Genomic DNA, 7,344 nt, shown 5'->3' on the forward strand with positions numbered 1-7,344 from the left:
TATCCTAAAACATAAGCTACAAATGGAAAATAAGAAAATTCAGTAGTTTTACCATGAAATTAGAGTAGCCTATGAATCAGCATCTTGGATTCTTTGGAGTCCAAAAAGTCTAAATACCAGTCTTACCTTTACAATCATACATAACCCATACACTTGGAGTGATTAAAGAAGACCAAACCAATGATTTCAAAAAAACAAATACGGGTTACGAGTTACTACTCTTTCATATTTAAGTCCCCAAATTCCAACTAAGCATACAAATTATCCACCTGGGCTTCACCTTAACAATGTCACCGAAAAGAAATGGGGGTAACCAGATAATTTTCCAAAATCGAATACAATTGCATCTCTTATGGGCTATATTTTTAAAACAATTTAGAGTTTAGTTGTAAATGAGATCAGAATGTATGTACTTTACTGCTGATTCCCTAGCCATATAAGGAGGACGACCGGGTGTCCATCGAGTAACCGGGCAATTACCAAAATTCGAATATAGTTGCAAGTTATTTGGGTTTTATTGTTCAACAAAGAAAAATAAGGACTTAATCCTAATTAACGAATGACACTCATATAAAATGTTGATGAATATAATTTGAGTAAAATGTCAAGAATATAGACAGTTGACATCAAACAGTTCTGCAATGTAGAAACAATAATTTTTTTACATTAATGAAATATATTAATTGTGTTGGATAGTTTTAATATACTTTTAGGTTGTTATATGTTTGTAAGTATTACCAAATTTTAATATTTAGTTTTTTATTGGTTATGTGTTCAATAACCGTGCAAATTTAATGAAATAAATGCAAAATGTGGTATATTCTTTTGGATATGTTGTTGTTATTAAAAGAATAAAGACATACATGAAAAGCTATGTGTCAAAAATTATTTTAATGTATGATCAGCGTTGTGTGTTTAGATGTGCATGAACATCTATGGTTTTATGTTGGATTAAAAACCATGTATAATACTCGATTAGATGCATATATTCCACAAAGTGCACCACATAATAAAATTAATATTTAAAGTGTCATATATATATATGTGATAGTTTTTTTTTGAACCGACAAACGAACATACTCCTAAATACCACCTATGTCTCATAATGAGACTTGAACCCATAACCTCTCATTTGAGAGTGTCACTCCTTACCGCTAGGCCAGAGGCCCTTTGGTTATGTGATAATTACTAAAACAAATTTATACTTTAATAATAATACTTTTGTTAATTTTATTATCAATAGCTTTAAAAAAATATATAATAATAATAATAACAACAACAACAACAACAACAACAACAACAACAACAACAACAAAATACAAAAAACAAAACTGACCATCAAAAAAGGGTGCAACAAGCAATTAAAGGAATATATATATATATATATATATATATATATATATATATATATATATATATATATATATATATATAGAGAGAGAGAGAGAGAGAGAGAGTTAGGTTCAAATGTTTCTCAAATCTATTGTATGCTAGAATGCACCAATAAGAATTTAGTATTAATTATATGTATATTAAATGATATCCATACTTATAATTCATTTTTATGGAAACTAATTAAATTCGTCATTAATGTCAACAATAATATTCTTTAAGAATGAATTCATATCTAGAATAATGAAAGTGTATTCCAGCAGAATGAGAGTGTATTCTAGTAGAATACACTATCGTTCTTCATATTCAATTCAACTTTATTGCATTTTAAGTGAGTGGATTCTAAAACAAAATACGAACTCATATATAAAAACCTAGATACGAATTTATTCTGAAAGAATGTTATCGTTAACATTAATGACGGATTTAATTAGTTTCCATAAAAAGAGAATTATAATTATGGATATCATTTAATATACATATAAATATGGAAATTATTTAATATCTATATTTATTTAATTTACTAAATTCCTATTGGTGCATTCTAGCACACAATAAATGTAAAAAACAAAATAACCTAGTCCTATATATATATATATATATATATATATATATATATATATATATATATATATATATATATATATATATATATATATAACCACACGTAACAGGTTTTGGTATATATTTATAATAATAATTGTTACATATTATAAATGCTAATCTCCTATAAATATGGGAAAGATAAAAAATATATATATTTTTGAATATCTTGTGATTATCTAATATCCCCATCAGGCGAATGTGTGGTGGGCAGAGACGTAGCATTGCACGAAATTGTTCAAATTGAGCACGCAAAATACTCTTGGTGAAAATATTTGCCACTTAAACCTTGGTTGAGATGAACTTGATGTAAAGTTTGTCGGAGGCAACAAATTCTCTAACAAAGTGATAATCAAGATCGATGTATTTTGCACGCTTGTGAGACACAAGATTTTGAGTCATAAACAAGACGCTTTTATTATCACATAGAAACGTTGGTCGATCAAGAGGCAAGGCATGAAGTTCCCGTAGAAGACATGTAATCCAGACAATATATGTTGCACTATTAGCCATTGCCTGATACTCGGACTCACAACTCGATCGAGAAATAGTGGGTTGCTTTTTAGCACTCCAAGAGATGTGGTTACCACCAAGAAAAATTGAATAGTCGTAAGTGAAGTGACAAGTTCCTATACAGTGAGCCCAATAAGCATCAGAGTAACCTAAATTGAATTCGAGTGTGGTCGATAATAAATAAGACCAAAGTCTATAGTAACTATAACATAGCGCAGGATGCGTTTGTCTGGCTGAAAGTGAGCATCCGTTGGGGCATGAAGATACTGACTGGCTTGATTAACAACATAAGATAATTTTGGTATTGTGATGGTTAGATACTGGAGAGCTTCTAAAAATGAGCGATAAAGAGTTGGATCAGAAAAAGAAGCTCCACCGGAAGTAAATGTCTCATGAGTAGCTAATGGTGTTGGCACTAGTTTGGAGTCTAACAGATTTGTGCGTGAAAGAACATCATTAGCATATTTTGAATGACTAATAAAATGCCCATCATCAGTGTAGTTCACCTCTAAACCCAAAAAGTAATTTAAGTCGCCAAGGTCTTTAATAGCAAATTCACAATTTAGATGGGTAGTGAAAGAGGTGATTGAAGATTCATCATTGCCAGTGAGAATTAAGTCATCCACATAGAAAAACAAGTACATGATGCAAGAGTCATGAGCAAAGATGAATAAGGAGGTATCTACACGACTACAGGTAAAACCATTGGCAAGCAAGAATGTACTAAAACAGTGAAACCAAGCTCGTGGAGCTTGTTTGATTCTATACAATGCCTTGGATAACTTACAAACATGATTTGGAAATTAAGGATCAGTAACCCTGGGGGGTTGTTGTGACAACCCGAAAATTTTTTGCTTTTAAAATCACAGTCAGTCAACTCAACTGAGTGTCAGACTTATTGGAAATGAGTCCTACTCTGGTTAAAGGTCATTCTAAGGAGTTTTAAGCCAAGTACACTTAAGGAAGGAGTGTTAGAATGTACCTGCTAGAGACACTGTACAACGCTAAAGCCCTAAACTCCGACATGTGGAGTTTACGGCCGTAAACATGGAGTTTACGGCCGTAAACCCAACCCTGGCCGTAAACCCAAGAGTATATATGTGGTCCTTCATCATTTTCAGCCATTTCTCACATTTCCACCTCAAGAACACTCCAATTCTCTCTCAACTATCATCCCGATCTTCACTCGAGATCTTAAAAAACGTAAGTGTTCTTTCCTAGATTTGTTGTTACACTTCATCTCCTAGTCACACTCTTTGATTCCATCCATGAAAAACATTCATTTCATCTAGATCTTCAAATCTTCAAGTTTCACCAAGAACACACACTAGTGTTCTTGGCCAAAATCGGCCATTTCAAGCCTCTACATCGTAAGTACTCTTCCCTATACTTAATATCCAGTTAAGGTTCGTGTTTAGGACCTTGAAAACATCAAGAATGAAGGACCAAAAAGAGTTTACGGTCAAGCCATCTCCCTTGACCGTAAACCCCTATAAGTGTGTCATTTGAGCCTTAAACTCTTCCTAAGACTTGGACTTGAGGCTAGAACACTCCCGGGTGCTTTGAAAGACCTTAAACCACACTCACTTCATCATGCCCATGAGTTTACGGCCGTAAACTCCTTTGGGCCGTAAACTCATCAAAAGCCTCCAATGAAATGGTCTTCCTCACCATTGTGTAGAGCAAAAATCCCTCAAGCTTCCCTAGCATTCAAACCCACAATTATACAACTTTGACCATGAGTTTACGGCTGTAAACTCCCTTGGCCGTAAACTCAGGACCGTAAACACCAAACCATGGCCTTAAACACTCTTTAGTTGAATCACATGTGATTCCAACACTTGGTCAAAGTGTTCCCTAGTCCCGTGAGGTGTTTCCTTGCATTTGGTTGCTTTCAAGCACTATATTTATGTCCGTATATGCCAATGTATGTCATTTAGGACTTGTTGTGTCTCGGGACTTCACTCGTGGGGCTTCTCATTCTTACGCGCATATTCGTTGAATCACCCACATCAGGTGAGTTCATACCCCGAAATGAATCTTTTAACTGTTTTAAATGTTTTAAGGGGGGAATACAAGTTGAACACAATGATAATTGTGTAATTGTTTGTTTTAAATATTTCAAGAGGATTACTTAGGTCATTTATAAGTCGTCAAGACAGTTCAAAAACTCTTTTAAAGTTATGTTACTTTATAGTTTCACAAAACTCCGTTTTTAAAGTACCATAACTTGGTAGATAAAAGAGTCTTTTTCAATATCAGTTCAAGGAAAACAATAGTAAACTATAATAGGTATAGTTTAGAAATCCAGTTCATGCTAGATACAATACACGATAATATAAAGAGAACCCACTATAAAGAGAAACAGGGAGGAATACACCATACTAAGTACCGGGAAAAATCACGTTATATATCTTGCCGGGTTTGCATTGACACTGGTACGGTTTCACGTACCAGGACTAGCAGGCACGAGGTGATAAACCTAATAATATATCTTGTCGGGTCTGCATTGACACTGGTACGATATTACGTACTAGGACTAGCAGGCACGAGGTGATAAACCTAATAATATATCTTGCCGGGTTTGCATTGACACTGGTACGATTTCACGTACCAGGACTATCAGGCACGAGGTGATAAACCTTTAAGTAACCGACTTAGGACTAAAGGCTACTTTAGACTCCCCGAGGTGTATCGTTCATTTAATACTACCTGGAGTCGGTATTTCATTACTTTATAACCAGCAGTGCCATTGCTGAGGTGAAACATTATTTTCCCTATTACATTTACTTGTGATCTTCTCACATATTCATTAATGTATAAACTATATTTAGTTAAAGATAGTCCCAATTGGGAAAAATACCTACTAATACAAGGAGTGAACACCCATAACACTTGATGCCTTGGTAGAAGGCTACGTTTAGTAGAAATGACCATAATGCTAACCTTATGATTCCCTAATGTATACATCAGAGGATACATATATATCAATAGGATCCGACAGGTAATAGGATGTGTGATTTCCGCTTCATTTCCTGTTCCTTGTTTGGTTGTCGGCTTGGAGCAGATTCACCAAGTCTACTATCTATCCGATTCTAGATATATATGTCCAGTATACATTGAGTCATCATGAGGGTACCAGGTATGGTCAAGTCATAGGACACAGAGTCAATGCACAGTTTTCTAGTTCGGAATATACTCTCCAAATCAGAACTTTGGGTATGCAAAGCTAGAAACTTACCAGCTAAAGGTTTAATCCATTTTATTAAACCAGTATAAACTTAAAGGACCTTATGTGATTAATTCTATAATACTTTAGTTTATACATCACGGAGATATATCATTAATACCCAATAGGTAGTTGGATGTGTGCTTTCCGCCTTACTTCCTGTTCCTTGTTTGGTTGTGGGCTTAGGGCAGATTCACCCAATTAACTCTCTATTCGATATTAGATCATATATAGCCAGTATAAACTAAGTGATTATAGGAGTAATCATTGTGGTCACCATTTTATTATAAGAAGTAAGAGTTTTCCTTAAAGAATCTTTTCATTAAATATAAAGGAACCATTACAAGTAACTCCATGAGTAACAAGTGAATACATCGGGGTTATATACCGTAATGATCAAACAAACAATGGGATGTGTGCTTTCCGCCTTAGAGTAGATGCGCTCAATCGATTGTTTGTTTACTCTGAGTTGTATATCACTTGTATCCATTTAGTACTCATAGAAAGGATTGTAGAATCATTTTTACGTGTCTTTCACCAAAGTAGAAAATATAGGATTTTCTAAGTGGAACTGGCGAACTTTTCTAACCAGAATTTACGATTTATTTATATCACTAAAATCTTATGAACTCACCAGCTTAATTGCTGATAAACTCTTTCAAATAACTTGTATACTCAGGAGGCTATTAGACAGGTACTCGCACTGGGATCCCGAAGATGGAACAATATAGCTTCAAGTCTTGTTTGATTAATTGATATGGTATTCTATGTTTTGTGAACACACACTTTGTAAACACTTTATTTCTATTGAAATGGTTGTTTATTTCTTTGATTACTATGATGCATGTCTTGTGATACTAAAGATGACGTCCTCCACCCCAGAACGTTTCCGCCGTTCCGGTTCTGGGGTGTGACAGATTGGTATCAGAGCATTGTTTATAGTGAACTAAGTATATCAACCGATAAAAGATATACAACTATAAATACAATGGGGCTTAAGTGCTCTGGATAATGGTATAGTTTAAAAGTATAATGATAAGTTATAAAAATATACCTACTTGCTTATACATGTACATACTAGACCGAGTATCACAAGAAGAACAGAACTAAAGTATTTAAAGGTTGAATATTGTCGTCAAACCTAAACAGTTATGTAATCATAGCTAGGATCAATATAGCCTGATCAACTATATTTATACGAGATGTGACCGACATGTGTTTGGGAGTGATGTGGTGTTGCAACGGTCTTAAAACTTACCTAAACACCAGTCGAGAGAATACTAGATCGAGTACATTTGAGTTAGAATACTATGGGAGTATTCTATGATTCTATAACGCGAGAACAAGTTTGAAACATACCAGGAAGATTACATTAAAATACTATAGGAGTATTTTAGGCACTATACAAATAACTTCTGTGATAACTTAAAAGACCCTTACGGATAGGTCTATAATCTTGCAATGTATACTTCCAAGGTTATATATAATTGAGAATTTATAGACTTAGAATTTGTGATCTACGCTCCACTACCTGTTCCTTGTTTGGTTGTGGTTTTGGAGTAGGATCACTTATTCGAAGGTCTATTAAATCTTAAGTTATATACAAC

This window comes from Lactuca virosa, chromosome 1, assembly GCF_052849685.1.
Source record: "Lactuca virosa cultivar CGN04683 chromosome 1, Lactuca_virosa_CGN04683_v6, whole genome shotgun sequence".
NCBI classification, from domain to species: domain Eukaryota; kingdom Viridiplantae; phylum Streptophyta; class Magnoliopsida; order Asterales; family Asteraceae; genus Lactuca; species Lactuca virosa.